Below are 26,303 nucleotides of genomic sequence, written 5' to 3' on the forward strand. Positions count from 1 at the left end.
TACTATCTAGAATTTATTTTGCAAATGCTTTATTCCCCATGATGGTGGATTAGCTCACAAGTATAGGTTAAAATGATTTATGTTTAGATAATTAAAGTCTATGACATTTCTTGGGCTTTGTTAAACTGATATGGGATGCAGTTAAAAAATTTTTACAGCAGCGCCCTTAATATAGGTTAAACCTTATTCCTGCATAATTTTCTTGTTTACATTACAGTGACAGCAAACTCTAAATGGTGATGTTTGTAATATTTGCTGAGATTTGAAATTACTGTAACTCATGTAACATAGTCTGTCACCTCATTAAAGACAAGCATAGAACACATTTAGTGAAAATTAATACATTACTTTTACAGAGAAGGTCATGTTATTGGCCAGAAGTATTAAAAATCATTTTTGTTTGTGAGGTGGGTGATGGTGGATTTGTTCACAAGTTTCGGTTAAAATTAAATAAATGTTCCTAAAGCCACGGATGGTTGAAAGTCGACTTGCTATCAAGCTCGTGATTGTGAAAATGACACAATCTACAAGAACATAAAGAATTGACTTTGAAGTATAACAAGTGGTGTTGGAAATTTTGCCAGACTGCATACCAATGAGACGAGGTGGCCGAGTGGTTAAGGCGATGGACTGCTAATCCATTGTGCTCTGCACGCATGGGTTCAAATCCCATCCTTGTCGTCACAATGCTCTTTAGGTAGAAGAAGCATTTTTACAAATACTGCTTCATAAACCAGCAAGTGAAGCTGACACAAAAATGGCCAAAATAAACAAGTCAAATCAAGAAGTCTACTTTAAGATGGTAAACATGAGCAAGTGTCTTGATATTTGAACATGCATTGTCAATACTACTATCTTAAATTTGTTTGGCAAATGCTTTATTTCCCCATGATGGTGGAATAACTCACAAGTATAGGTTAAAATAATTTATGTTTAGATAATTAAAGTCTATGACATTTCTTGGGCTTTATTAAACTGATATGGGGTGCAGTTAAAAATTTTTACAGCAGAGCACTTAATATAGGTTAAACCTTATTCCTGCATAATTTTCTTGTTTACATTACAGTGACAGCAAACTCTAAATGGTGATGTTTGTAATATTTGCAGAGATTTGAAATTACTGTAACTCATGTAACATAGTCTGTCACTTCCTTAAAGACAAGCATAGAACACATTTAGTGAAAATTAATACATTACTTTTACAGAGAAGGTCATGTTATTGGCCAGAAGTATTAAAAATCATTTTTGTTTGTGAGGTGGGTGATGGTGGATTTGTTCACAAGTTTCGGTTAAAATTAAATAAATGTTCCTAAAGCCAAGGATGGTTGAAAGTCGACTTGCTATCAAGCTCGTGATTGTGAAAATGACACAATCTACAAGAACATAAAGAATTGACTTTGAAGTATAACTAGTGGTGTTGGAATGTTTGCCATATTACATAACAGTGAGACGAGGTGGCCGAGTGGTTAAGGCGATGGACTGCTAATCCATTGTGCTCTGCACGCATGGGTTCAAATCCCATCCTAGTCATCACAATACTTTTTAGGTAGAAGAGGCATTTTTACAAATACTGCTACTGACACACAAATGGCCAAAATAAACAAGTCAAATCAAGAAGTCTACTTTAAGATGGTAAACATGAGCAAGTGTCTTGATATTTGAACATGCAATGTCAATACTACTATCTAGAATTTATTTTGCAAATGCTTTATTCCCCATGATGGTGGATTAGCTCACAAGTATAGGTTAAAATGATTTATGTTTAGATAATTAAAGTCTATGACATTTCTTGGGCTTTGTTAAACTGATATGGGATGCAGTTAAAAATTTTTTACAGCAGCGCCCTTAATATAGGTTAAACCTTATTCCTGCATAATTTTCTTGTTTACATTACAGTGACAGCAAAGTCTAAATGGTGATGTTTGTAATATTTGCTGAGATTTGAAATTACTGTAACTCATGTAACATAGTCTGTCACCTCATTAAAGACAAGCATAGAACACATTTAGTGAAAATTAATACATTACTTTTACAGAGAAGGTCATGTTATTGGCCAGAAGTATTAAAAATCATTTTTGTTTGTGAGGTGGGTGATGGTGGATTTGTTCACAAGTTTCGGTTAAAATTAAATAAATGTTCCTAAAGCCACGGATGGTTGAAAGTCGACTTGCTATCAAGCTCGTGATTGTGAAAATGACACAATCTACAAGAACATAAAGAATTGACTTTGAAGTATAACAAGTGGTGTTGGAAATTTTGCCAGACTGCATACCAATGAGACGAGGTGGCCGAGTGGTTAAGGCGATGGACTGCTAATCCATTGTGCTCTGCACGCATGGGTTCAAATCCCATCCTTGTCGTCACAATGCTCTTTAGGTAGAAGAGGCATTTTTACAAATACTGCTTCATAAACCAGCAAGTGAAGCTGACACAAAAATGGCCAAAATAAACAAGTCAAATCAAGAAGTCTACTTTAAGATGGTAAAAATGAGCAAGTGTCTTGATATTTGAACATGCATTGTCAATACTACTATCTTGAATTTGTTTGGCAAATGCTTTATTTCCCCATGATGGTGGATTAACTCACAAGTATAGGTTAAAATAATTTATGTTTAGATAATTAAAGTCTATGACATTTCTTGGGCTTTATTAAACTGATATGGGGTGCAGTTAAATTTTTTTACAGCAGAGCCCTTAATATAGGTTAAATCTTATTCCTGCATAATTTTCTTGTTTACATTACAGTGACAGCAAACTCTAAATGGTGATGTTTGTAATATTTGCTGAGATTTGAAATTACTGTAACTCATGTAACATAGTCTGTCACTTCATTAAAGACAAGCATAGAACACATTTAGTGAAAATTAATACATTACTTTTACAGAGAAGGTCATGTTATTGGCCAGAAGTATTAAAAATCATTTTTGTTTGTGAAGTGGATGATGGTGGATTTGTTCACAAGTATCGGTTAAAATTAAATAAATGTTCCTAAAGCCAAGGATGGCTGAAAGTCGACTTACTATCAAGCTGGCGATTGTGAAAATGACACAATCTACAAGAACATAAAGAATTGACTTTGAAGTATAACAAGTGGTGTTGGAAATTTTGCCAGATTGCATACCAGTGAGACGAGGTGGCCGAGTGGTTAAGGCGATGGACTGCTAATCCATTGTGCTCTGCACGCATGGGTTCAAATCCCATCCTCGTCGTCACAATGCTTTTTAGGTAGAAGAGGCATTTTTACAAATACTGCTACTGACACACAAATGGCCAAAATAAACAAGTCAAATCAAGAAGTCTACTTTAAGATGGTAAACATGAGCAAGTGTCTTGATATTTGAACATGCATTGTCAATACTACTATCTTGAATTTGTTTGGCAAATGCTTTGTTTCCCCATGATGGTGGATTAACTCACAAGTATAGGTTAAAATAATTTATGTTAGATAATTAAAGTCTATGACATTTCTTGGGCTTTATTAAACTGATATGGGGTGCAGTTAAAAATTTTTACAGCAGAGCCCTTAATATAGGTTAAACCTTATTCCTGCATAATTTTCTTGTTTACATTACAGTGACAGCAAACTCTAAATGGTGATGTTTGTAATATTTGCAGAGATTTGAAATTACTGTAACTCATGTAACATAGTCTGTCACTTCATTAAAGACAAGCATAGAACACATTTAGTGAAAATTAATACATTACTTTTACAGAGAAGGTCATGTTATTGGCCAGAAGTATTAAAAATCATTTTTGTTTGTGAAGTGGATGATGGTGGATTTGTTCACAAGTATCGGTTAAAATTAAATAAATGTTCCTAAAGCCAAGGATGGTTGAAAGTCGACTTACTATCAAGCTGGTGATTGTGAAAATGACACAATCTACAAGAACATAAAGAATTGACTTTGAAGTATAACAAGTGGTGTTGGAAATTTTGCCAGACTGCATACCAGTGAGACGAGGTGGCCGAGTGGTTAAGGCGATGGACTGCTAATCCATTGTGCTCTGCACGCATGGGTTCAAATCCCATCTTTGTCGTCACAATGCTCTTTAGGTAGAAGAGGCATTTTTACAAATACTGCTTCATAAACCAGCAAGTGAAGCTGACACAAAAATGGCCAAAATAAACAAGTCAAATCAAGAAGTCTACTTTAAGATGGTAAACATGAGCAAGTGTCTTGATATTTGAACATGCATTGTCAATACTACTATCTTGAATTTGTTTGGCAAATGCTTTATTTCCCCATGATGGTGGATGAACTCACAAGTATAGGTTAAAATAATTTATGTTAGATAATAAAAGTCTATGACATTTCTTGGGCTTTATTAAACTGATATGGGGTGCAGTTAAAAATTTTTACAGCAGAGCCCTTAATATAGGTTAAACCTTATTCCTGCATAATTTTCTTGTTTACATTACAGTGACAGCCAACTCTAAATGGTGATGTTTGTAATATTTGCAGAGATTTGAAATTACTGTAACTCATGTAACATAGTCTGTCACTTCATTAAAGACAAGCATAGAACACATTTAGTGAAAATTAATACATTACTTTTACAGAGAAGGTCATGTTATTGGCCAGAAGTATTAAAAATCATTTTTGTTTGTGAAGTGGATGATGGTGGATTTGTTCACAAGTATCGGTTAAAAATAAATAAATGTTCCTAAAGCCAAGGATGGTTGAAAGTCGACTTACTGCCAAGCTGGCGATTGTGAAAATGACTCAATCTACAAGAACATAAAGAATTGACTTTGAAGTATAACAAGTGGTGTTGGAAATTTTGCCAGACCGCATACCAGCGAGACGAGGTGGCCGAGTGGTTAAGGCGATGAACTGCTAATCCATTGTGCTCTGCACGCATGGGTTCAAATCCCATCCTTGTCGTCACAATGCTCTTTAGGTAGAAGAGGCATTTTTACAAATACTGCTTCATAAACCAGCAAGTGAAGCTGACACAAAAATGGCCAAAATAAACAAGTCAAATCAAGAAGTCTACTTTAAGATGGTAAACATGAGCAAGTGTCTTGATATTTGAACATGCAATGTCAATACTACTATCTAGAATTTATTTTGCAAATGCTTTATTCCCCATGATGGTGGATTAGCTCACAAGTATAGGTTAAAATTATTTATGTTTAGATAATTAAAGTCTATGACATTTCTTGGGCTTTGTTAAACTGATATGGGATGCAATTAAAAATTTTTTACAGCAGAGCCCTTAATATAGGTTAAACCTTATTCCTGCATAATTTTCTTGTTTACATTACAGTGACAGCAAACTCTAAATGGTGATGTTTGTAATATTTGCAGCGATTTGAAATTACTGTAACTCATGTAACATAGTCTGTCACTTCATTAAAGACAAGCATAGAACACATTTAGTGAAAATTAATACATTACTTTTACAGAGAAGGTCATGTTATTGGCCAGAAGTATTAAAAATCATTTTTGTTTGTGAAGTGGATGATGGTGGATTTGTTCACAAGTATCGGTTAAAATTAAATAAATGTTCCTAAAGCCAAGGATGGTTGAAAGTCGACTTACTATCAAGCTGGCGATTGTGAAAATGACACAATCTACAAGAACATAAAGAATTGACTTTGAAGTATAACAAGTGGTGTTGGAAATTTTGCCAGACTGCATACCAGTGAGACGAGGTGGCCGAGTGGTTAAGGCGATGGACTGCTAATCCATTGTGCTCTGCACGCATGGGTTCAAATCCCATCCTCGTCGTCACAATGCTTTTTAGGTAGAAGAGGCATTTTTACAAATACTGCTACTGACACACAAATGGCCAAAATAAACAAGTCAAATCAAGAAGTCTACTTTAAGATGGTAAACATGAGCAAGTGTCTTGATATTTGAACATGCATTGTCAATACTACTATCTTGAATTTGTTTGGCAAATGCTTTGTTTCCCCATGATGGTGGATTAACTCACAAGTATAGGTTAAAATAATTTATGTTAGATAATTAAAGTCTATGACATTTCTTGGGCTTTATTAAACTGATATGGGGTGCAGTTAAAATTTTTTACAGCAGAGCCCTTAATATAGGTTAAACCTTATTCCTGCATAATTTTCTTGTTTACATTACAGTGACAGCAAACTCTAAATGGTGATGTTTGTAATATTTGCAGAGATTTGAAATTACTGTAACTCATGTAACATAGTCTGTCACTTCATTAAAGACAAGCATAGAACACATTTAGTGAAAATTAATACATTACTTTTACAGAGAAGGTCATGTTATTGGCCAGAAGTATTAAAAATCATTTTTGTTTGTGAAGTGGATGATGGTGGATTTGTTCACAAGTATCGGTTAAAATTAAATAAATGTTCCTAAAGCCAAGGATGGTTGAAAGTCGACTTACTATCAAGCTGGCGATTGTGAAAATGACACAATCTACAAGAACATAAAGAATTGACTTTGAAGTATAACAAGTGGTGTTGGAAATTTTGCCAGACTGCATACCAGTGAGACGAGGTGGCCGAGTGGTTAAGGCGATGGACTGCTAATCCATTGTGCTCTGCACGCATGGGTTCAAATCCCATCCTCGTCGTCACAATGCTTTTTAGGTAGAAGAGGCATTTTTACAAATACTGCTACTGACACACAAATGGCCAAAATAAACAAGTCAAATCAAGAAGTCTACTTTAAGATGGTAAACATGAGCAAGTGTCTTGATATTTGAACATGCATTGTCAATACTACTATCTTGAATTTGTTTGGCAAATGCTTTGTTTCCCCATGATGGTGGATTAACTCACAAGTATAGGTTAAAATAATTTATGTTAGATAATTAAAGTCTATGACATTTCTTGGGCTTTATTAAACTGATATGGGGTGCAGTTAAAAATTTTTACAGCAGAGCCCTTAATATAGGTTAAACCTTATTCCTGCATAATTTTCTTGTTTACATTACAGTGACAGCAAACTCTAAATGGTGATGTTTGTAATATTTGCAGAGATTTGAAATTACTGTAACTCATGTAACATAGTCTGTCACTTCATTAAAGACAAGCATAGAACACATTTAGTGAAAATTAATACATTACTTTTACAGAGAAGGTCATGTTATTGGCCAGAAGTATTAAAAATCATTTTTGTTTGTGAAGTGGATGATGGTGGATTTGTTCACAAGTATCGGTTAAAAATAAATAAATGTTCCTAAAGCCAAGGATGGTTGAAAGTCGACTTACTATCAAGCTGGTGATTGTGAAAATGACACAATCTACAAGAACATAAAGAATTGACTTTGAAGTATAACAAGTGGTGTTGGAAATTTTGCCAGACCGCATACCAGTGAGACGAGGTGTCCGAGTGGTTAAGGCGATGAACTGCTAATCCATTGTGCTCTGCACGCATGGGTTCAAATCCCATCCTTGTCGTCACAATGCTCTTTAGGTAGAAGAGGCATTTTTACAAATACTGCTTCATAAACCAGCAAGTGAAGCTGACACAAAAATGGCCAAAATAAACAAGTCAAATCAAGAAGTCTACTTTAAGATGGTAAACATGAGCAAGTGTCTTGATATTTGAACATGCAATGTCAATACTACTATCTAGAATTTATTTTGCAAATGCTTTATTCCCCATGATGGTGGATTAGCTCACAAGTATAGGTTAAAATTATTTATGTTTAGATAATTAAAGTCTATGACATTTCTTGGGCTTTGTTAAACTGATATGGGATGCAATTAAAATTTTTTTACAGCAGAGCCCTTAATATAGGTTAAACCTTATTCCTGCATAATTTTCTTGTTTACATTACAGTGACAGCAAACTCTAAATGGTGATGTTTGTAATATTTGCAGCGATTTGAAATTACTGTAACTCATGTAACATAGTCTGTCACTTCATTAAAGACAAGCATAGAACACATTTAGTGAAAATTAATACATTACTTTTACAGAGAAGGTCATGTTATTGGCCAGAAGTATTAAAAATCATTTTTGTTTGTGAAGTGGATGATGGTGGATTTGTTCACAAGTATCGGTTAAAATTAAATAAATGTTCCTAAAGCCAAGGATGGTTGAAAGTCGACTTACTATCAAGCTGGCGATTGTGAAAATGACACAATCTACAAGAACATAAAGAATTGACTTTGAAGTATAACAAGTGGTGTTGGAAATTTTGCTAGACTGCATACCAGTGAGACGAGGTGGCCGAGTGGTTAAGGCGATGGACTGCTAATCCATTGTGCTCTGCACGCATGGGTTCAAATCCCATCCTCGTCGTCACAATGCTTTTTAGGTAGAAGAGGCATTTTTACAAATACTGCTACTGACACACAAATGGCCAAAATAAACAAGTCAAATCAAGAAGTCTACTTTAAGATGGTAAACATGAGCAAGTGTCTTGATATTTGAACATGCATTGTCAATACTACTATCTTGAATTTGTTTGGCAAATGCTTTGTTTCCCCATGATGGTGGATTAACTCACAAGTATAGGTTAAAATAATTTATGTTAGATAATTAAAGTCTATGACATTTCTTGGGCTTTATTAAACTGATATGGGGTGCAGTTAAAAATTTTTACAGCAGAGCCCTTAATATAGGTTAAACCTTATTCCTGCATAATTTTCTTGTTTACATTACAGTGACAGCAAACTCTAAATGGTGATGTTTGTAATATTTGCAGAGATTTGAAATTACTGTAACTCATGTAACATAGTCTGTCACTTCATTAAAGACAAGCATAGAACACATTTAGTGAAAATTAATACATTACTTTTACAGAGAAGGTCATGTTATTGGCCAGAAGTATTAAAAATCATTTTTGTTTGTGAAGTGGATGATGGTGGATTTGTTCACAAGTATCGGTTAAAATTAAATAAATGTTCCTAAAGCCAAGGATGGTTGAAAGTCGACTTACTATCAAGCTGGTGATTGTGAAAATGACACAATCTACAAGAACATAAAGAATTGACTTTGAAGTATAACAAGTGGTGTTGGAAATTTTGCCAGACTGCATACCAGTGAGACGAGGTGGCCGAGTGGTTAAGGCGATGGACTGCTAATCCATTGTGCTCTGCACGCATGGGTTCAAATCCCATCTTTGTCGTCACAATGCTCTTTAGGTAGAAGAGGCATTTTTACAAATACTGCTTCATAAACCAGCAAGTGAAGCTGACACAAAAATGGCCAAAATAAACAAGTCAAATCAAGAAGTCTACTTTAAGATGGTAAACATGAGCAAGTGTCTTGATATTTGAACATGCATTGTCAATACTAATATCTTGAATTTGTTTGGCAAATGCTTTATTTCCCCATGATGGTGGATTAACTCACAAGTGTAGGTTAAAATAATTTATGTTTAGATAATTAAAGTCTATGACATTTCTTGGGCTTTATTAAACTGATATGGGGTGCAGTTAAAAAAAATTTACAGCAGAGCCCTTAATATAGGTTAAACCTTATTCCTGCATAATTTTCTTGTTTACATTACAGTGACAGCAAACTCTAAATGGTGATGTTTGTAATATTTGCAGAGATTTGAAATTACTGTAACTCATGTAACATAGTCTGTCACTTCCTTAAAGACAAGCATAGAACACATTTAGTGAAAATTAATACATTATTTTTACAGAGAAGGTCATGTTATTGGCCAGAAGTATTAAAAATCATTTTTGTTTGTGAGGTGGATGATGGTGGATTTGTTCACAAGTATCGGTTAAAATTAAATAAATGTTCCTAAAGCCAAGGATGGTTGAAAGTCGACTTACTATCTAGCTCGTGATTGTGAAAATGACACAATCTACAAGAACATAAAGAATTGACTTTGAAGTATAACAAGTGGTGTTGGAAATTTTGCTAGACTGCATACCAGTGAGACGAGGTGGCCGAGTGGTTAAGGCGATGGACTGCAAATCCATTGTGCTCTGCACGCATGGGTTCAAATCCCATACTTGTCGTCACAATGCTATTTAGGTAGAAGAGGCATTTTTACAAATACTGCTTCATAAACCAGCAAGTGAAGCTGACACAAAAATGGCCAAAATAAACAAGTCAAATCAAGAAGTCTACTTTAGGATGGTAAACATGAGCAAGTGTCTTGATATTTGAACATGCATCGTCAATACTACTATCTTGAATTTGTTTGGCAAATGCTTTATTTCCCCATGATGGTGGATTAACTCACAAGTATAGGTTAAAATAATTTATGTTTAGATAATTAAAGTCTATGACATTTCTTGGGCTTTATTAAACTGATATGGGGTGCAGTTAAATTTTTTTACAGCAGAGCCCTTAATATAGGTTAAACCTTATTCCTGCATAATTTTCTTGTTTACATTACAGTGACAGCAAACTCTAAATGGTGATGTTTGTAATATTTGCTGAGATTTGAAATTACTGTAACTCATGTAACATAGTCTGTCACCTCATTAAAGACAAGCATAGAACACATTTAGTGAAAATTAATACATTACTTTTACAGAGAAGGTCATGTTATTGGCCAGAAGTATTAAAAATCATTTTTGTTTGTGAGGTGGATGATGGTGAATTTGTTCACAAGTTTCGGTTAAAATTAAATAAATGTTCCTAAAGCCAAGGATGGTTGAAAGTCGACTTGCTTTCAAGCTCGTGATTGTGAAAATGACACAATCTACAAGAACATAAAGAATTGACTTTGAAGTATAACAAGTGGTGTTGGAAAGTTTGCCAGATTGCATACCAGTGAGACGAGGTGGCCGAGTGGTTAAGGCGATGGACTGCTAATCCATTGTGCTCTGCACGCATTGGTTCAAATCCTATCCTCGTCGTCACAATGCTCTTTCGGTAGAAGAGGCATTTTTACAAATACTGCATCATAAACCAGCTAGTGAAGCTGACACAAAAATGGCCAAAATAAACAAGTCAAATCAAGAAGTCTACTTTAAGATGGTAAACATGAGCAAGTGTCTTGATATTTGAACATGCATTGTCAATACTACAATATTGAATTTGTTTGGCAAATGCTTTATTTCCCCGCGATGGTGGATTAACTCACAAGTATAGGTTAAAATAATTTATGTTTAGATAATTAAAGTCTATGACATTTCTTGGGCTTTATTAAACTGATATGGGGTGCAGTTAAATTTTTTTACAGCAGAGCCCTTAATATAGGTTAAACCTTATTCCTGCATAATTTTCTTGTTTACATTACAGTGACAGCAAACTCTAAATGGTGATGTTTGTAATATTTGCAGAGATTTGAAATTACTGTAACTCATGTAACATAGTCTGTCACTTCATTAAAGACAAGCATAGAACACATTTAGTGAAAATTAATACATTACTTTTACAGAGAAGGTCATTTTATTGGCCAGAAGTATTAAAAATCATTTTTGTTTGTGAGGTGGGTGATGGTGGATTTGTTCACAAGTTTCAGTTAAAATTAAATAAATGTTCCTAAAGCCAAGGATGGTTGAAAGTCGACTTGCTATCAAGCTCGTGATTGTGAAAATGACACAATCTACAAGAACATAAAGAATTGACTTTGAAGTATAACAAGTGGTGTTGGAAAGTTTGCCAGATTGCATACCAGTGAGACGAGGTGGCCGAGTGGTTAAGGCGATGGACTGCTAATCCGTTGTGCTCAACCTCGTCGTCACAATGCTTTTTAGGTAGAAGAGGCATTTTTACAAATACTGCTACTGACACACAAATGGCCAAAATAAACAAGTCAAATCAAGAAGTCTACTTTAAGATGGTAAACATGAGCAAGTGTCTTGATATTTGAACATGCAATGTCAATACTACTATCTTGAATTTGTTTGGCAAATGCTTTATTTCCCCATGATGGTGGATTAACTCACAAGTATAGGTTAAAATAATTTATGTTTAGATAATTAAAGTCTATGACATTTCTTGGGCTTTATTAAACTGATATGGGGTGCAGTTAAAATTTTTTACAGCAGAGCCCTTAATATAGGTTAAACCTTATTCCTGCATAATTTTCTTGTTTACATTACAGTGACAGCAAACTCTAAATGGTGATGTTTGTAATATTTGCAGAGATTTGAAATTACTGTAACTCATGTAACATAGTCTGTCACTTCATTAAAGACAAGCATAGAACACATTTAGTAAAAATTAATACATTACTTTTACAGAGAAGGTCATGTTATTGGCCAGAAGTATTAAAAATCATTTTTGTTTGTGAGGTGGGTGATGGTGGATTTGTTCACAAGTTTACGTTAAAATTAAATAAATGTTCCTAAAGCCAAGGATGGTTGAAAGTCGACTTGCTATCAAGCTCGTGATTGTGAAAATGACACAATCTACAAGAACATAAAGAATTGACTTTGAAGTATTACAAGTGGTGTTGGAAAGTTTGCCAGATTGCATACCAGTGAGACGAGGTGGCCGAGTGGTTAAGGCGATAAACTGCTAATCCATTGTGCTTAGCACGCATGGGTTCAAATCCCATCCTAGTCGTCACAATACTTTTTAGGTAGAAGAGGCATTTTTACAAATACTGCTACTGACACACAAATGGCCAAAATAAACAAGTCAAATCAAGAAGTCTACTTTAAGATGGTAAACATGAGCAAGTGTCTTGATATTTGAACATGCAATGTCAATACTACTATCTAGAATTTATTTTGCAAATGCTTTATTCCCCATGATGGTGGATTAGCTCACAAGTATAGGTTAAAATGATTTATGTTTAGATAATTAAAGTCTATGACATTTCTTGGGCTTTGTTAAACTGATATGGGATGCAGTTAAAAAATTTTTTACAGCAGAGCCCTTAATATAGGTTAAACCTTATTCCTGCATAATTTTCTTGTTTACATTACAGTGACAGCAAACTCTAAATGGTGATGTTTGTAATATTTGCTGAGATTTGAAATTACTATAACTCATGTAACATAGTCTGTCACCTCATTAAAGACAAGCATAGAACACATTTAGTGAAAATTAATACATTACTTTTACAGAGAAGGTCATGTTATTGGCCAGAAGTATTAAAAATCATTTTTGTTTGTGAGGTGGATGATGGTGAATTTGTTCACAAGTTTCGGTTAAAATTAAATAAATGTTCCTAAAGCCAAGGATGGTTGAAAGTCGACTTGCTATCAAGCTCGTGATTGTGAAAATGACACAATCTACAAGAACATAAAGAATTGACTTTGAAGTATAACAAGTGGTGTTGGAAAGTTTGCCAGATTGCATACAAGTGAGACGAGGTGGCCGAGTGGTTAAGGCGATGGACTGCTAATCCATTGTGCTCTGCACGCATGGGTTCAAATCCCATCCTTGTCGTCACAATGCTCTTTAGGTAGAAGAGGCATTTTTACAAATACTGCTTCATAAACCAGCCAGTGAAGCTGACACAAAAATGGCCAAAATAAACAAGTCAAATCAAGAAGTCTACTTTAAGATGGTAAACATGAACAAGTGTCTTGATATTTGAACATGCATTGTCAATACTACTATCTTGAATTTGTTTGGCAAATGCTTTATTTCCCCATGATGGTGGAATAACTCACAAGTATAGGTTAAAATAATTTATGTTTAGATAATTAAAGTCTATGACATTTCTTGGGCTTTATTAAACTGATATGGGGTGCAGTTAAATTTTTTTACAGCAGAGCCCTTAATATAGGTTAAACCTTATTCCTGCATAATTTTCTTGTTTACATTACAGTGACAGCAAACTCTAAATGGTGATGTTTGTAATATTTGCAGAGATTTGAAATTACTGTAACTCATGTAACATAGTCTGTCACTTCATTAAAGACAAGCATAGAACACATTTAGTGAAAATTAATACATTACTTTTACAGAGAAGGTCATGTTATTGGCCAGAAGTATTAAAAATCATTTTTGTTTGTGAGGTGGGTGATGGTGGATTTGTTCACAAGTTTCGGTTAAAATTAAATAAATGTTCCTAAAGCCAAGGATGGTTGAAAGTCGACTTGCTATCAAGCTCGTGATTGTGAAAATGACACAATCTACAAGAACATAAAGAATTGACTTTGAAGTATAACTAGTGGTGTTGGAATGTTTGCCATATTGCATACCAGTGAGAAGAGGTGGACGAGTGGTTAAGGCGATGGACTGCTAATCCATTGTGCTCTGCACGCATGGGTTCAAATCCCATCCTAGTCGTCACAATACTTTTTAGGTAGAAGAGGCATTTTTACAAATACTGCTACTGACACACAAATGGCCAAAATAAACAAGTCAAATCAAGAAGTCTACTTTAAGATGGTAAACATGAGCAAGTGTCTTGATATTTGAACATGCAATGTCAATACTACTATCTAGAATTTATTTTGCAAATGCTTTATTCCCCATGATGGTGGATTAGCTCACAAGTATAGGTTAAAATGATTTATGTTTAGATAATTAAAGTCTATGACATTTCTTGGGCTTTGTTAAACTGATATGGGATGCAGTTAAAAAATTTTTTACAGCAGAGCCCTTAATATAGGTTAAACCTTATTCCTGCATAATTTTCTTGTTTACATTACAGTGACAGCAAACTCTAAATGGTGATGTTTGTAATATTTGCTGAGATTTGAAATTACTGTAACTCATGTAACATAGTCTGTCACTTCCTTAAAGACAAGCATAGAACACATTTAGTGAAAATTAATACATTACTTTTACAGAGAAGGTCATGTTATTGGCCAGAAGTATTAAAAATCATTTTTGTTTGTGAGGTGGATGATGGTGAATTTGTTCACAAGTTTCGGTTAAAATTAAATAAATGTTCCTAAAGCAAAGGATGGTTGAAAGTCGACTTGCTATCAAGCTCGTGATTGTGAAAATGACACAATCTACAAGAACATAAAGAATTGACTTTGAAGTATAACAAGTGGTGTTGGAAAGTTTGCCAGATTGCATACCAGTGAGACGAGGTGGCCGAGTGGTTAAGGCGATGAACTGCTAATCCATTGTGCTCTGCACGCATGGGTTCAAATACCATCCTCGTTGTCACAATGCTTTTTAGGTAGAAGAGGCATTTTTACAAATACTGCTACTGACACACAAATGGCCAAAATAAACAAGTCAAATCAAGAAGTCTATTTTAAGATGGTAAACATGAGCAAGTGTCTTGATATTTGAACATGCAATGTCAATACTACTATCTAGAATTTATTTTGCAAATGCTTTATTCCCCATGATGGTGGATTAGCTCACAAGTATAGGTTAAAATGATTTATGTTTAGATAATTAAAGTCTATGACATTTCTTGGGCTTTGTTAAACTGATATGGGATGCAGTTAAAAATTTTTTACAGCAGCGCCCTTAATATAGGTTAAACCTTATTCCTGCATAATTTTCTTGTTTACATTACAGTGACAGCAAACTCTAAATGGTGATGTTTGTAATATTTGCTGAGATTTGAAATTACTGTAACTCATGTAACATAGTCTGTCACCTCATTAAAGACAAGCATAGAACACATTTAGTGAAAATTAATACATTACTTTTACAGAGAAGGTCATGTTATTGGCCAGAAGTATTAAAAATCATTTTTGTTTGTGAGGTGGGTGATGGTGGATTTGTTCACAAGTTTCGGTTAAAATTAAATAAATGTTCCTAAAGCCAAGGATGGTTGAAAGTCGACTTGCTATCAAGCTCGTGATTGTGAAAATGACACAATCTACAAGAACATAAAGAATTGACTTTGAAGTATAACAAGTGGTGCTGGAAATTTTGCCAGACTGCATACCAATGAGACGAGGTGGCCGAGTGGTTAAGGCGATGGACTGCTAATCCATTGTGCTCTGCACGCATGGGTTCAAATCCCATCCTTGTCGTCACAATGCTCTTTAGGTAGAAGAGGCATTTTTACAAATACTGCTTCATAAACCAGCAAGTGAAGCTGACACAAAAATGGCCAAAATAAACAAGTCAAATCAAGAAGTCTACTTTAAGATGGTAAACATGAGCAAGTGTCTTGATATTTGAACATGCATTGTCAATACTACTATCTTGAATTTGTTTGGCAAATGCTTTATTTCCCCATGATGGTGGATTAACTCACAAGTATAGGTTAAAATTATTTATGTTTAGATAATTAAAGTCTATGACATTTCTTGGGCTTTATTAAACTGATATGGGGTGCAGTTAAATTTTTTTTCAGCAGAGCCCTTAATATAGGTTAAACCTTATTCCTGCATAATTTTCTTGTTTACATTACAGTGACAGCAAACTCTAAATGGTGATGTTTGTAATATTTGCAGAGATTTGAAATTACTGTAACTCATGTAACATAGTCTGTCACTTCATTAAAGACAAGCATAGAACACATTTAGTGAAAATTAATACATTACTTTTACAGAGAAGGTCATGTTATTGGCCAGAAGTATTAAAAATCATTTTTGTTTGTGAGGTGGGTGATGGTGGATTTGTTTACAAGTTTCGGTTAAAATTAAATAAATGTTCCTAAAGCCAAGGATGGTTGAAAGTCGACTTGCTATCAAGCTCGTGATTGTGAAAATGACACAATCTACAAGAACATAAAGAATTGACTTTGAAGTATAACTAGTGGTGTTGGAATGTTTGCCATATTGCATACCAGTGAGACGAGGTGGCCGAGTGGTTAAGGCGATGGACTGCTAATCCATTGTGCTCTGCACGCATGGGTTCAAATCCCATCCTTGTCGTCACAATGCTCTTTAGGTAGAAGAGGCATTTTTACAAATACTGCATCATAAATCAGCAAGTGAATATGACACAAAAATGGCCAAAATAAACAAGTCAAATCAAGAAGTCTACTTTAAGATGGTAAACATGAGCAAGTGTCTTGATATTTGAACATGCATTGTCAATACTACTATCTTGAATTTGTTTGGCAAATGCTTTATTTCCCCATGATGGTGGATTAACTCACAAGTATAGGTTAAAATAATTTATGTTAGATAATAAAAGTCTATGACATTTCTTGGGCTTTATTAAACTGATATGGGGTGCAGTTAAAAAATTTTACAGCAGAGCCCTTAATATAGGTTAAACCTTATTCCTGCATAATTTTCTTGTTTACATTACAGTGACAGCCAAATCTAAATGGTGATGTTTGTAATATTTGCAGAGATTTGAAATTACTGTAACTCATGTAACATAGTCTGTCACTTCATTAAAGACAAGCATAGAACACATTTAGTGAAAATTAATACATTACTTTTACAGAGAAGGTCATGTTATTGGCCAGAAGTATTAAAAATCATTTTTGTTTGTGAAGTGGATGATGGTGGATTTGTTCACAAGTATCGGTTAAAATTAAATAAATGTTCCTAAAGCCAAGGATGGTTGAAAGTCGACTTACTATCAAGCTGGCGATTGTGAAAATGACACAATCTACAAGAACATAAAGAATTGACTTTGAAGTATAACAAGTGGTGTTGGAAATTTTGCCAGACCGCATACCAGTGGGACGAGGTGGCCGAGTGGTTAAGGCGATGGACTGCTAATCCATTGTGCTCTGCACGCATGGGTTCAAATCCCATCCTTGTCGTCACAATACTCTTTAGGTAGAAAAGGCATTTTTACAAATTCTGCTTCATAAACCAGCAAGTGAAGCTGACACAAAAATGGCCAAAATAAACAAGTCAAATCAAGAAGTATACTTTAAGATGGTAAACATGAGCAAGTGTCTTGATATTTGAACATGCATTGTCAATACTACTATCTTGAATTTGTTTGGCAAATGCTTTATTTCCCCATGATGGTGGATTAACTCACAAGTATAGGTTAAAATAATTTATGTTTAGATAATTAAAGTCTATGACATTTCTTGGGCTTTATTAAACTGATATGGGGTGCAGATAAAAATTTTTACAGCAGAGCCCTTAATATAGGTTAAACCTTATTCCTGCATAATTTTCTTGTTTACATTACAGTGACAGCAAACTCTAAATGGTGATGTTTGTAATATTTGCAGAGATTTGAAATTACTGTAACTCATGTAACATAGTCTGTCACTTCATTAAAGACAAGCATAGAACACATTTAGTGAAAATTAATACATTACTTTTACAGAGAAGGTCATGTTATTGGCAAGAAGTATTAAAAATCATTTTTGTTTGTGAAGTGGATGATGGTGGATTTGTTCACAAGTATCGGTTAAAATTAAATAAATGTTCCTAAAGCCAAGGATGGTTGAAAGTCGACTTACTATCAAGCTGGCAATTGTGAAAATGACACAATCTACAAGAACATAAAGAATTGACTTTGAAGTATAACTAGTGGTGTTGGAATGTTTGCCAGATTGCATACCAGAGAGACGAGGTGGTCGAGTGGTTAAGGCGATGGACTGCTAATCCATTGTGCTCTGCACGCATGGGTTCAAATCCCATCCTCGTCGTCACAATGCTTTTTAGGTAGAAGAGGCATTTTTACAAATACTGCTACTGACACACAAATGGCCAAAACAAACAAGTCAAATCAAGAAGTCTACTTTAAGATGGTAAACATGAGCAAGTGTCTTGATATTTGAACATGCAATGTCAATACTACTATCTAGAATTTATTTTGCAAATGCTTTATCCCCCATGATGGTGGATTAGCTCACAAGTATAGGTTAAAATGATTTATGTTTAGATACTTTAAAGTCTATGACATTTCTTGGGCTTTGTTAAACTGATATGGGATGCAGTTAAAACATTTTTTACAGCAGAGCCCTTAATATAGGTTAAACCTTATTCCTGCATAATTTTCTTGTTTACATTACAGTGACAGCAAACTCTAAATAGTGATGTTTGTAATATTTGCAGAGATTTGAAATTACTGTAACTCATGTAACATAGTCTGTCACTTCATTAAAGACAAGCATAGAACACATTTAGTGAAAATGAATACATTACTTTTACAGAGAAGGTCATGTTATTGGCCAGAAGTATTAAAAATCATTTTTGTTTGTGAAGTTGATGATGGTGGATTTGTTCACAAGTATCGGTTAAAATTAAATAAATGTTCCTAAAGCCAAGGATGGTTGAAAGTCGACTTACTATCAAGCTGGCGATTGTGAAAATGGCACAATCTACAAGAACATAAAGAATTGACTTTGAAGTATAACTAGTGGTGTTGGAAAGTTTGCCAGATTGCATACCAGTGAGACGAGGTGGCCGAGTGGTTAAGGCGATGGACTGCTAATCCATTGTGCTCATCCTCGTCGTCACAATGCTTTTTAGGTAGAAGAGGCATTTTTACAAATACTGCTACTGACACACAAATGGCCAAAATAAACAAGTCAAATTAAGAAGTCTACTTTAAGATGGTAAACATGAGCAAGTGTCTTGATATTTGTACATGCAATGTCAATACTACTATCTAGAATTTATTTTGCAAATGCTTTATTCCCCATGATGGTGGATTAGCTCACAATTATAGGTTAAAATGATTTATGTTTAAATAATTAAAGTCTATGACATTTCTTGGGCTTTGTTAAACTGATATGGGATGCAGTTAAAAATTTTTTACAGCAGAGCCCTTAATATAGGTTAAACCTTATTCCTGCATAATTTTCTTGTTTACATTACAGTGACAGCAAACTCTAAATGGTGATGTTTGTAATATTTGCAGAGATTTGAAATTACTGTAACTCATGTAACATAGTCTGTCACCTCATTAAAGACAAGCATAGAACACATTTAGTGAAAATTAATACATTACTTTTACAGAGAAGGTCATGTTATTGGCCAGAAGTATTAAAAATCATTTTTGTTTGTGAGGTGGATGATGGTGAATTTGTTCACAAGTTTCGGTTAAAATTAAATAAATGTTCCTAAAGCCAAGGATGGTTGAAAGTCGACTTGCTATCAAGCTCGTAATTGTGAAAATGACACAATCTACAAGAACATAAAGAATTGACTTTGAAGTATAACAAGTGGTGTTGGAAAGTTTGCCAGATTGCATACCAGTGAGACGAGGTGGCCGAGTGGTTAAGGCCATGGGCTGCTAATCCATTGTGCTATGCACGCATGGGTTCAAATCCCATCCTCGTCGTCACACTGCTCTTTCGGTAGAAGAGGCATTTTTACAAATACTGCATCATAAACCAGCAAGTGAAGCTGACACAAAAATGGCCAAAATAAGCAAGTCAAATCAAGAAGTCTACTTTAAGATGGTAAACATGAGCAAGTGTCTTGATATTTGAACATGCATTGTCAATACTACTATCTTGAATTTGTTTGGCAAATGCTTTATTTCCCCATGATGGTGGATTAACTCACAAGTATAGGTTAAAATAATTTATGTTAGATAATAAAAGTCTATGACATTTCTTGGGCTTTATTAAACTGATATGGGGTGCAGTTAAAAATTTTTACAGCAGAGCCCTTAATATAGGTTAAACCTTATTCCTGCATAATTTTCTTGTTTACATTACAGTGACAGCCAACTCTAAATGGTGATGTTTGTAATATTTGCAGAGATTTGAAATTACTGTAACTCATGTAACATAGTCTGTCACTTCATTAAAGACAAGCATAGAACACATTTAGTGAAAATTAATACATTACTTTTACAGAGAAGGTCATGTTATTGGCCAGAAGTATTAAAAATCATTTTTGTTTGTGAAGTGGATGATGGTGGATTTGTTCACAAGTATCGGTTAAAAATAAATAAATGTTCCTAAAGCCAAGGATGGTTGAAAGTCGACTTACTACCAAGCTGGCGATTGTGAAAATGACTCAATCTACAAGAACATAAAGAATTGACTTTGAAGTATAACAAGTGGTGTTGGAAATTTTGCCAGACCACATACCAGTGAGACGAGGTGGCCGAGTGGTTAAGGCGATGAACTGCTAATCCATTGTGCTCTGCACGCATGGGTTCAAATCCCATCCTTGTCGTCACAATGCTCTTTAGGTAGAAGAGGCATTTTTACAAATACTGCTTCATAAACCAGCAAGTGAAGCTGACACAAAAATGGCCAAAATAAACAAGTCAAATCAAGAAGTCTACTTTAAGATGGTAAACATGAGCAAGTGTCTTGATATTTGAACATGCAATGTCAATACTACTATCTAGAATTTATTTTGCAAATGCTTTATTCCCCATGATGGTGGATTAGCTCACAAGTATAGGTTAAAATTATTTATGTTTAGATAATTAAAGTCTATGACATTTCTTGGGCTTTGTTAAACTGATATGGGATGCAATTAAAAAATTTTTACAGCAGAGCCCTTAATATAGGTTAAATCTTATTCCTGCATAATTTTCTTGTTTACATTACAGTGACAGCAAACTCTAAATGGTGATGTTTGTAATATTTGCTGAGATTTGAAATTACTGTAACTCATGTAACATAGTCTGTCACTTCATTAAAGACAAGCATAGAACACATTTAGTGAAAATTAATACATTACTTTTACAGAGAAGGTCATGTTATTGGCCAGAAGTATTAAAAATCATTTTTGTTTGTGAAGTGGATGATGGTGGATTTGTTCACAAGTATCGGTTAAAATTAAATAAATGTTCCTAAAGCCAAGGATGGCTGAAAGTCGACTTACTATCAAGCTGGCGATTGTGAAAATGACACAATCTACAAGAACATAAAGAATTGACTTTGAAGTATAACAAGTGGTGTTGGAAATTTTGCCAGATTGCATACCAGTGAGACGAGGTGGCCGAGTGGTTAAGGCGATGGACTGCTAATCCATTGTGCTCTGCACGCATGGGTTCAAATCCCATCCTCGTCGTCACAATGCTTTTTAGGTAGAAGAGGCATTTTTACAAATACTGCTACTGACACACAAATGGCCAAAATAAACAAGTCAAATCAAGAAGTCTACTTTAAGATGGTAAACATGAGCAAGTGTCTTGATATTTGAACATGCATTGTCAATACTACTATCTTGAATTTGTTTGGCAAATGCTTTGTTTCCCCATGATGGTGGATTAACTCACAAGTATAGGTTAAAATAATTTATGTTAGATAATTAAAGTCTATGACATTTCTTGGGCTTTATTAAACTGATATGGGGTGCAGTTAAAAATTTTTACAGCAGAGCCCTTAATATAGGTTAAACCTTATTCCTGCATAATTTTCTTGTTTACATTACAGTGACAGCAAACTCTAAATGGTGATGTTTGTAATATTTGCAGAGATTTGAAATTACTGTAACTCATGTAACATAGTCTGTCACTTCATTAAAGACAAGCATAGAACACATTTAGTGAAAATTAATACATTACTTTTACAGAGAAGGTCATGTTATTGGCCAGAAGTATTAAAAATCATTTTTGTTTGTGAAGTGGATGATGGTGGATTTGTTCACAAGTATCGGTTAAAATTAAATAAATGTTCCTAAAGCCAAGGATGGTTGAAAGTCGACTTACTATCAAGCTGGTGATTGTGAAAATGACACAATCTACAAGAACATAAAGAATTGACTTTGAAGTATAACAAGTGGTGTTGGAAATTTTGCCAGACTGCATACCAGTGAGACGAGGTGGCCGAGTGGTTAAGGCGATGGACTGCTAATCCATTGTGCTCTGCACGCATGGGTTCAAATCCCATCTTTGTCGTCACAATGCTCTTTAGGTAGAAGAGGCATTTTTACAAATACTGCTTCATAAACCAGCAAGTGAAGCTGACACAAAAATGGCCAAAATAAACAAGTCAAATCAAGAAGTCTACTTTAAGATGGTAAACATGAGCAAGTGTCTTGATATTTGAACATGCATTGTCAATACTACTATCTTGAATTTGTTTGGCAAATGCTTTATTTCCCCATGATGGTGGATTAACTCACAAGTATAGGTTAAAATAATTTATGTTAGATAATAAAAGTCTATGACATTTCTTGGGCTTTATTAAACTGATATGGGGTGCAGTTAAAAATGTTTACAGCAGAGCCCTTAATATAGGTTAAACCTTATTCCTGCATAATTTTCTTGTTTACATTACAGTGACAGCCAACTCTAAATGGTGATGTTTGTAATATTTGCAGAGATTTGAAATTACTGTAACTCATGTAACATAGTCTGTCACTTCATTAAAGACAAGCATAGAACACATTTAGTGAAAATTAATACATTACTTTTACAGAGAAGGTCATGTTATTGGCCAGAAGTATTAAAAATCATTTTTGTTTGTGAAGTGGATGATGGTGGATTTATTTACAAGTATCGGTTAAAAATAAATAAATGTTCCTAAAGCCAAGGATGGTTGAAAGTCGACTTACTGCCAAGCTGGCGATTGTGAAAATGACTCAATCTACAAGAACATAAAGAATTGACTTTGAAGTATAACAAGTGGTGTTGGAAATTTTGCCAGACCACATACCAGTGAGACGAGGTGGCCGAGTGGTTAAGGCGATGAACTGCTAATCCATTGTGCTCTGCACGCATGGGTTCAAATCCCATCCTTGTCGTCACAATGCTCTTTAGGTAGAAGAGGCATTTTTACAAATACTGCTTCATAAACCAGCAAGTGAAGCTGACACAAAAATGGCCAAAATAAACAAGTCAAATCAAGAAGTCTACTTTAAGATGGTAAACATGAGCAAGTGTCTTGATATTTGAACATGCATTGTCAATACTACTATCTTGAATTTGTTTGGCAAATGCTTTATTTCCCCATGATGGTGGATTAACTCACAAGTATAGGTTAAAATAATTTATGTTAGATAATAAAAGTCTATGACATTTCTTGGGCTTTATTAAACTGATATGGGGTGCAGTTAAAAATGTTTACAGCAGAGCCCTTAATATAGGTTAAACCTTATTCCTGCATAATTTTCTTGTTTACATTACAGTGACAGCCAACTCTAAATGGTGATGTTTGTAATATTTGCAGAGATTTGAAATTACTGTAACTCATGTAACATAGTCTGTCACTTCATTAAAGACAAGCATAGAACACATTTAGTGAAAATTAATACATTACTTTTACAGAGAAGGTCATGTTATTGGCCAGAAGTATTAAAAATCATTTTTGTTTGTGAAGTGGATGATGGTGGATTTATTTACAAGTATCGGTTAAAAATAAATAAATGTTCCTAAAGCCAAGGATGGTTGAAAGTCGACTTACTGCCAAGCTGGCGATTGTGAAAATGACTCAATCTACAAGAACATAAAGAATTGACTTTGAAGTATAACAAGTGGTGTTGGAAATTTTGCCAGACCACATACCAGTGAGACGAGGTGGCCGAGTGGTTAAGGCGATGAACTGCTAATCCATTGTGCTCTGCACGCATGGGTTCAAATCCCATCCTTGTCGTCACAATGCTCTTTAGGTAGAAGAGGCATTTTTACAAATACTGCTTCATAAACCAGCAAGTGAAGCTGACACAAAAATGGCCAAAATAAACAAGTCAAATCAAGAAGTCTACTTTAAGATGGTAAACATGAGCAAGTGTCTTGATATTTGAACATGCAATGTCAATACTACTATCTAGAATTTATTTTGCAAATGCTTTATTCCCCATGATGGTGGATTAGCTCACAAGTATAGGTTAAAATTATTTATGTTTAGATAATTAAAGTCTATGACATTTCTTGGGCTTTGTTAAACTGATATGGGATGCAATTAAAAATTTTTTACAGCAGAGCCCTTAATATAGGTTAAACCTTATTCCTGCATAATTTTCTTGTTTACATTACAGTGACAGCAAACTCTAAATGGTGATGTTTGTAATATTTGCAGCGATTTGAAATTACTGTAACTCATGTAACATAGTCTGTCACTTCATTAAAGACAAGCATAGAACACATTTAGTGAAAATTAATACATTACTTTTACAGAGAAGGTCATGTTATTGGCCAGAAGTATTAAAAATCATTTTTGTTTGTGAAGTGGATGATGGTGGATTTGTTCACAAGTATCGGTTAAAATTAAATAAATGTTCCTAAAGCCAAGGATGGTTGAAAGTCGACTTACTATCAAGCTGGCGATTGTGAAAATGACACAATCTACAAGAACATAAAGAATTGACTTTGAAGTATAACAAGTGGTGTTGGAAATTTTGCCAGACTGCATACCAGTGAGACGAGGTGGCCGAGTGGTTAAGGCGATGGACTGCTAATCCATTGTGCTCTGCACGCATGGGTTCAAATCCCATCCTCGTCGTCACAATGCTTTTTAGGTAGAAGAGGCATTTTTACAAATACTGCTACTGACACACAAATGGCCAAAATAAACAAGTCAAATCAAGAAGTCTACTTTAAGATGGTAAACATGAGCAAGTGTCTTGATATTTGAACATGCATTGTCAATACTACTATCTTGAATTTGTTTGGCAAATGCTTTGTTTCCCCATGATGGTGGATTAACTCACAAGTATAGGTTAAAATAATTTATGTTAGATAATTAAAGTCTATGACATTTCTTGGGCTTTATTAAACTGATATGGGGTGCAGTTAAAATTTTTTACAGCAGAGCCCTTAATATAGGTTAAACCTTATTCCTGCATAATTTTCTTGTTTACATTACAGTGACAGCAAACTCTAAATGGTGATGTTTGTAATATTTGCAGAGATTTGAAATTACTGTAACTCATGTAACATAGTCTGTCACTTCATTAAAGACAAGCATAGAACACATTTAGTGAAAATTAATACATTACTTTTACAGAGAAGGTCATGTTATTGGCCAGAAGTATTAAAAATCATTTTTGTTTGTGAAGTGGATGATGGTGGATTTGTTCACAAGTATCGGTTAAAATTAAATAAATGTTCCTAAAGCCAAGGATGGTTGAAAGTCGACTTACTATCAAGCTGGCGATTGTGAAAATGACACAATCTACAAGAACATAAAGAATTGACTTTGAAGTATAACAAGTGGTGTTGGAAATTTTGCCAGACTGCATACCAGTGAGACGAGGTGGCCGAGTGGTTAAGGCGATGGACTGCTAATCCATTGTGCTCTGCACGCATGGGTTCAAATCCCATCCTCGTCGTCACAATGCTTTTTAGGTAGAAGAGGCATTTTTACAAATACTGCTACTGACACACAAATGGCCAAAATAAACAAGTCAAATCAAGAAGTCTACTTTAAGATGGTAAACATGAGCAAGTGTCTTGATATTTGAACATGCATTGTCAATACTACTATCTTGAATTTGTTTGGCAAATGCTTTGTTTCCCCATGATGGTGGATTAACTCACAAGTATAGGTTAAAATAATTTATGTTAGATAATTAAAGTCTATGACATTTCTTGGGCTTTATTAAACTGATATGGGGTGCAGTTAAAATTTTTTACAGCAGAGCCCTTAATATAGGTTAAACCTTATTCCTGCATAATTTTCTTGTTTACATTACAGTGACAGCAAACTCTAAATGGTGATGTTTGTAATATTTGCAGAGATTTGAAATTACTGTAACTCATGTAACATAGTCTGTCACTT

At 34.5% G+C, this 26,303-nt stretch overlaps 29 non-coding genes across 29 annotated transcripts; all 29 read left to right on the forward strand.

Annotated features, from left to right (window-relative positions):
• Positions 1–599: 599 nt before the first annotated feature.
• Positions 600–681, forward strand: TRNAS-GCU (transfer RNA serine (anticodon GCU)). The gene has a single exon. It is a non-coding gene; the product is annotated as a tRNA-Ser (tRNA).
• A 767-nt stretch (positions 682–1,448) lies between these two features.
• Positions 1,449–1,530, forward strand: TRNAS-GCU (transfer RNA serine (anticodon GCU)). Its single transcript has one exon. It is a non-coding gene; the product is annotated as a tRNA-Ser (tRNA).
• A 748-nt stretch (positions 1,531–2,278) lies between these two features.
• On the forward strand, positions 2,279–2,360 carry TRNAS-GCU (transfer RNA serine (anticodon GCU)). The gene has a single exon. It is a non-coding gene; the product is annotated as a tRNA-Ser (tRNA).
• Positions 2,361–3,127: 767 nt separating this feature from the next.
• TRNAS-GCU (transfer RNA serine (anticodon GCU)) lies at positions 3,128–3,209 on the forward strand. Its single transcript has one exon. It is a non-coding gene; the product is annotated as a tRNA-Ser (tRNA).
• A 747-nt stretch (positions 3,210–3,956) lies between these two features.
• Positions 3,957–4,038, forward strand: TRNAS-GCU (transfer RNA serine (anticodon GCU)). The gene has a single exon. It is a non-coding gene; the product is annotated as a tRNA-Ser (tRNA).
• A 766-nt stretch (positions 4,039–4,804) lies between these two features.
• On the forward strand, positions 4,805–4,886 carry TRNAS-GCU (transfer RNA serine (anticodon GCU)). Its single transcript has one exon. It is a non-coding gene; the product is annotated as a tRNA-Ser (tRNA).
• A 767-nt stretch (positions 4,887–5,653) lies between these two features.
• TRNAS-GCU (transfer RNA serine (anticodon GCU)) lies at positions 5,654–5,735 on the forward strand. Its single transcript has one exon. It is a non-coding gene; the product is annotated as a tRNA-Ser (tRNA).
• Positions 5,736–6,482: 747 nt separating this feature from the next.
• Positions 6,483–6,564, forward strand: TRNAS-GCU (transfer RNA serine (anticodon GCU)). The gene has a single exon. It is a non-coding gene; the product is annotated as a tRNA-Ser (tRNA).
• Positions 6,565–7,311: 747 nt separating this feature from the next.
• On the forward strand, positions 7,312–7,393 carry TRNAS-GCU (transfer RNA serine (anticodon GCU)). Its single transcript has one exon. It is a non-coding gene; the product is annotated as a tRNA-Ser (tRNA).
• Positions 7,394–8,160: 767 nt separating this feature from the next.
• Positions 8,161–8,242, forward strand: TRNAS-GCU (transfer RNA serine (anticodon GCU)). The gene has a single exon. It is a non-coding gene; the product is annotated as a tRNA-Ser (tRNA).
• A 747-nt stretch (positions 8,243–8,989) lies between these two features.
• On the forward strand, positions 8,990–9,071 carry TRNAS-GCU (transfer RNA serine (anticodon GCU)). The gene has a single exon. It is a non-coding gene; the product is annotated as a tRNA-Ser (tRNA).
• A 768-nt stretch (positions 9,072–9,839) lies between these two features.
• Positions 9,840–9,921, forward strand: TRNAC-GCA (transfer RNA cysteine (anticodon GCA)). Its single transcript has one exon. It is a non-coding gene; the product is annotated as a tRNA-Cys (tRNA).
• Positions 9,922–10,688: 767 nt separating this feature from the next.
• TRNAS-GCU (transfer RNA serine (anticodon GCU)) lies at positions 10,689–10,770 on the forward strand. The gene has a single exon. It is a non-coding gene; the product is annotated as a tRNA-Ser (tRNA).
• A 1,575-nt stretch (positions 10,771–12,345) lies between these two features.
• TRNAS-GCU (transfer RNA serine (anticodon GCU)) lies at positions 12,346–12,427 on the forward strand. The gene has a single exon. It is a non-coding gene; the product is annotated as a tRNA-Ser (tRNA).
• Positions 12,428–13,176: 749 nt separating this feature from the next.
• Positions 13,177–13,258, forward strand: TRNAS-GCU (transfer RNA serine (anticodon GCU)). The gene has a single exon. It is a non-coding gene; the product is annotated as a tRNA-Ser (tRNA).
• Positions 13,259–14,025: 767 nt separating this feature from the next.
• TRNAS-GCU (transfer RNA serine (anticodon GCU)) lies at positions 14,026–14,107 on the forward strand. Its single transcript has one exon. It is a non-coding gene; the product is annotated as a tRNA-Ser (tRNA).
• A 749-nt stretch (positions 14,108–14,856) lies between these two features.
• On the forward strand, positions 14,857–14,938 carry TRNAS-GCU (transfer RNA serine (anticodon GCU)). The gene has a single exon. It is a non-coding gene; the product is annotated as a tRNA-Ser (tRNA).
• A 748-nt stretch (positions 14,939–15,686) lies between these two features.
• TRNAS-GCU (transfer RNA serine (anticodon GCU)) lies at positions 15,687–15,768 on the forward strand. Its single transcript has one exon. It is a non-coding gene; the product is annotated as a tRNA-Ser (tRNA).
• Positions 15,769–16,535: 767 nt separating this feature from the next.
• TRNAS-GCU (transfer RNA serine (anticodon GCU)) lies at positions 16,536–16,617 on the forward strand. The gene has a single exon. It is a non-coding gene; the product is annotated as a tRNA-Ser (tRNA).
• A 766-nt stretch (positions 16,618–17,383) lies between these two features.
• Positions 17,384–17,465, forward strand: TRNAS-GCU (transfer RNA serine (anticodon GCU)). The gene has a single exon. It is a non-coding gene; the product is annotated as a tRNA-Ser (tRNA).
• A 767-nt stretch (positions 17,466–18,232) lies between these two features.
• TRNAS-GCU (transfer RNA serine (anticodon GCU)) lies at positions 18,233–18,314 on the forward strand. Its single transcript has one exon. It is a non-coding gene; the product is annotated as a tRNA-Ser (tRNA).
• Positions 18,315–19,872: 1,558 nt separating this feature from the next.
• On the forward strand, positions 19,873–19,954 carry TRNAS-GCU (transfer RNA serine (anticodon GCU)). The gene has a single exon. It is a non-coding gene; the product is annotated as a tRNA-Ser (tRNA).
• A 766-nt stretch (positions 19,955–20,720) lies between these two features.
• Positions 20,721–20,802, forward strand: TRNAS-GCU (transfer RNA serine (anticodon GCU)). Its single transcript has one exon. It is a non-coding gene; the product is annotated as a tRNA-Ser (tRNA).
• A 767-nt stretch (positions 20,803–21,569) lies between these two features.
• Positions 21,570–21,651, forward strand: TRNAS-GCU (transfer RNA serine (anticodon GCU)). Its single transcript has one exon. It is a non-coding gene; the product is annotated as a tRNA-Ser (tRNA).
• Positions 21,652–22,398: 747 nt separating this feature from the next.
• On the forward strand, positions 22,399–22,480 carry TRNAS-GCU (transfer RNA serine (anticodon GCU)). The gene has a single exon. It is a non-coding gene; the product is annotated as a tRNA-Ser (tRNA).
• A 766-nt stretch (positions 22,481–23,246) lies between these two features.
• Positions 23,247–23,328, forward strand: TRNAS-GCU (transfer RNA serine (anticodon GCU)). Its single transcript has one exon. It is a non-coding gene; the product is annotated as a tRNA-Ser (tRNA).
• A 766-nt stretch (positions 23,329–24,094) lies between these two features.
• TRNAS-GCU (transfer RNA serine (anticodon GCU)) lies at positions 24,095–24,176 on the forward strand. The gene has a single exon. It is a non-coding gene; the product is annotated as a tRNA-Ser (tRNA).
• A 767-nt stretch (positions 24,177–24,943) lies between these two features.
• On the forward strand, positions 24,944–25,025 carry TRNAS-GCU (transfer RNA serine (anticodon GCU)). The gene has a single exon. It is a non-coding gene; the product is annotated as a tRNA-Ser (tRNA).
• Positions 25,026–25,772: 747 nt separating this feature from the next.
• TRNAS-GCU (transfer RNA serine (anticodon GCU)) lies at positions 25,773–25,854 on the forward strand. Its single transcript has one exon. It is a non-coding gene; the product is annotated as a tRNA-Ser (tRNA).
• Positions 25,855–26,303: the final 449 nt, after the last annotated feature.

Source organism: Pseudophryne corroboree, chromosome 11 (assembly GCF_028390025.1).
Source record: "Pseudophryne corroboree isolate aPseCor3 chromosome 11, aPseCor3.hap2, whole genome shotgun sequence".
NCBI classification, from domain to species: Eukaryota; Metazoa; Chordata; class Amphibia; order Anura; family Myobatrachidae; genus Pseudophryne; species Pseudophryne corroboree.